Source organism: Haliotis rubra, unplaced genomic scaffold (assembly GCF_003918875.1).
Source record: "Haliotis rubra isolate DU_JTF1 unplaced genomic scaffold, ASM391887v1 Scf1929, whole genome shotgun sequence".
Taxonomy (NCBI): domain Eukaryota; kingdom Metazoa; phylum Mollusca; class Gastropoda; order Lepetellida; family Haliotidae; genus Haliotis; species Haliotis rubra.
In genome coordinates, this window is record NW_025765924.1 from 10,580 (window position 1) to 14,356 (window position 3,777).

The window sequence follows — 3,777 nt, forward strand, 5'->3', positions numbered from 1 at the left end:
TCCAGCACATAAATTGAGTTTCTGGCACTAACATGGGCTGTGTGATAAGTTTCATGAGTATCTATATGGCAATCATTTTGAGGTTAGAACTGATAATAATCCCCTCACATATGTCTTGTCAACAGCCAAGGTAGACGCGACAGGGCACAGGTGGCTTGCAGCATTGTCAACATATGACTTTAAAATTATCTATCGTGTAGGAAAAGCTAACAAGGATGCAGATGCTTTATCTCGTCACCCAAACTTTTCTGCTACAGATATTCAGTCCAATGTTGTTAAGGCTATTTGTGGTTCTCAGTTTGTGAATATGGTTGAATGTTTGGCAACTTCACCAGATGTTGTGGAGGAAAGTACTGTTCCTTTTAGGAATGTAGATTGGGTCTTAGAACAGTCTAAAGATCTGGAGGTTGGCAAAGTGATCGATTTTGTCACAAAGGGAAGAAAACCAACTGCTCGTCTAGTTTGCAAAGAATCCGATGGAGTTCATAGGCTTTTAGGACAGTGGAAGAAACTTGTGGTTAGGAATGGTGATTTATACAGAAAAAAGTTCCCTCAAGGTGATTTGAGATATCAACTTGTATTGCCAACACAATGGAGGAAATTAGTTTGGGATGCGCTACATGATGACATGGGACATCAGGGTCGAGACAGAAAAGTAGATTTAGTTCAGTCCAGGTTTTATTTGCGAGGGTTGTCTACAGATGTCGAAACAAAGATCAGGCTTTGTGGTAGATGTATTCGCAGAAAATGTTCTCCTAATCAAGTTGCAGCTCCACTTGTGAATATTTCTACAAGTCAACCTATGGAATTAGTTTGTGTAGATTACCTTTCGCTGGAGGAAGCAGGTGGATGTGGGAATATTCTCGTGATTACGGATAATTTTACGAGATTTGCACATGCAGTTCCCACAAGGAATGAAACAGCTACTACAACAGCTAAGGCATTATTTGATTTCTTTCTTCACTATGGGTTTCCAGCACAGCTACATAGTCATCAAGGTCGCAATTTTGAGTCAAAGGTTATCAAAGCCCTGTGTAAACTGGCTGGCACTGTCAAGACTAGCACATCGCCATATCACCCAATGGGAAATGGAATGGTAGAGCGATTTAACCAGACTTTACTCAAGATGTTGGGTACCTTGGAGGAAGATAAAAAGGCAGATTGGAAAATGTATGTTCCAACATTAGTACATGCATACAATGGTACCAGGCATGATAGCACTGGTTATTCACCATTCTATCTGATGTTTGGGCGACATCCCCGTTTGGCTATAGATGCTTTCCTTGGCATTAATCCAGATGACATGCAAGAGCAGTCAGGTGTCGAGTATGTAGCCAGGTTGAAGAAAAGGTTAGACTATGCTTATAACATTGCTTCCACAGAGTCCAGTAAAGCTGCAAGCAGACACAAAAAGAGATATGACAGGAGAGTAAGGGAAGCAGTTCTTACAGAAGGAGATAGAGTACTTGTGAAGAACGTTGGTCTACGAAGAAAGCACAAATTGGCAGATTTCTGGTCCAGTGACCCATATACAGTTGTCAGTCAGCCAAATAAGGACATACCAGTATATGTGGTGAAAAGAGAGAATGGAAAAGGTAAAGTAAAGACATTGCATCGAAATATGCTACTACCTTTTATGTCTCTACCTGGTCCAGATGTGACCATGTCTGCACAGCACACAAGAACACAACTCAAGGAGATAGATTTTGAAGATATTTCTTCTGAAGATGAAAGTGAGTGTGAGGATTTAGTTCCATTTCTCTATATTGGAGATCACCAAGGTAACCCAGAGGTTTCTATCACTTAAAAATCTGTCGAGTTGGATCATGCTGACTCTCATATTTTGGATCAACCAAGTTCTTCAAATACAGAAACTGTAAAAAGCACTGAAGAGGCTACTGTAAATGAAATTTCAGGAATTGTTTTGAATTCTGAACAGAATTCAACCGGTTCTCCCCAAGATTGTATTCTTGATCCGGGTGCCAGTCCTCTTATTCCTCGACGTTCAGGTCGTGAAAGGAGGCCACCAGACTGGTTCAGGAGTGGTGCGTATATTTTGCAGCAAAATGATGAAAATGATGAAATATTTGTATAATTCCCAATTTCATTTCAGGAATTATTCTTTTAAAACATGTAGTAATGTTTGAAGTTTCTAATGTATTTCAGATGTTTTATAATGTCGAGGACGACATTTTCCTGAGGAGGGGAAGGTGTCAGAGGTTGAATTGTTCACACAATGTACAGCACAGCACACCTGGCACATTTTACAATTTTTGTCCCTAACAGCTTGCCATACAGATGAGCTGGCTGCCGGCAGGTAATTCCTGGGCTCTGGCACATGCTGCTCCTGCAGGCTGTGCACTCAGGTGATATAAAAGCTGCATGTGCCATGTGCCCGGCACACACCATGCTGGCAGTGGCAGCCCTTCATGTAATTTCCCTAATTACAGGTACGCAAGTTTGTTTGAATAGTTCATATTATAACAATTTCTCATAATTAAGTCAGGTGTAACCCTGTATTTAAATAATAACATTTAATGGTTTAGTAACCATTAACTTAAATAATTATTTATATATAATAATTATGTAAAATGTCACAATAGTTTTACTTGTTTTGATTTATAAAGACACACCATGCTGGCAGTGGCAGCCCTTCATGTAATTTCCCTAATTACAGATTTATGGCACGGTCGTGTTTGACCAACCTCAAATGGCAAATGGCAGAATAAAGAGATTGAACACCAGCCCAGTGGTCGTATTATAAAACCCTGCGACAATATGTCAAAAGGATTCAGTTTTAAAGGACTTACAACAACAGTAGAAATGACTAAGAATCTTGGCCATGATTCTTTAGTTAGTAGAGAGGTGTCTTCATCGGACGATGAGGAAAGGTGTCTTCTCTTATTTGCTTTCAAGGAACAAGTGAATGTGTTGTGAGCCATAGTATTATAGTAGAATTCAAGACGCCTGCTCCCTAACCCAATATGGAGTGTCAACTTGGACGGAGTGGCAGCGGAAGCCAGCCTGCAACAACAGGGCTACGGGCGTGGTATATTCCAGCCCATAGCGACATGAATAGCAGCATCAGATAAGGAATATCTCCAGTATACGCCACTTATTAACAACTACGCAACACACCATCTTGTAAGATCTATGGTGTTGTCCCCTCGGACTACTGCAACAGTTTGCTTTGAACAAAGACCTGCTCTCCAGGTTGCAAAAAAGTCCAATATGCAGCTGCCAGTTTGATCTGCAGAACCACCAAGCACAGACACATCTCCCGATCCTCATGCGTCTGCACTGGTTACCACTCCCAGCCAGGATAGAATACAAGATACTTAACAATGCAGCTCCATCCTATCTCTCTAGTCTTGTCAGAGAGTACGTTCCAACCAGGACTCCTTATATTGTAAATCGTGCTACTGGTGCATAACGTCACCGAGTACCACGGTTATAATGGTGTGACACTCGCGGAAAAGAGAGTAATACCGCGAAACGCGTAACACGAACTACAACAGACCTTCTTGGTTAAATATACAATGTCAGCACACTCGGATGTAGGTCAACCCTCGCAGAAGCCGCCGAGGGTTTCCGGAGATTGCCGATGTAACGACATTGACATTCACTACACTCTCCCTTGTTTAACAAAGACCCTCAATATATTTATTTTAATAGGAAGGGTGCCACACCGCTTCTTAAACCAACCTCAAACTAAATTTTAAAATATCACAAATAACTAAGCACACTCACCCTATCACCTCCCGGCAGAGGGTAACT

General features: G+C 41.3%; 1 long non-coding RNA gene across 1 annotated transcript; it reads left to right on the forward strand.

The window, feature by feature from the left end:
* Positions 1 to 2,287: 2,287 nt before the first annotated feature.
* Positions 2,288 to 2,744, forward strand: LOC124274651. Its single transcript, XR_006897991.1, has 2 exons — positions 2,288 to 2,450; positions 2,678 to 2,744. It is a non-coding gene; the product is annotated as an uncharacterized LOC124274651 (long non-coding RNA).
* The last annotated feature ends 1,033 nt before the right edge of the window (positions 2,745 to 3,777 follow it).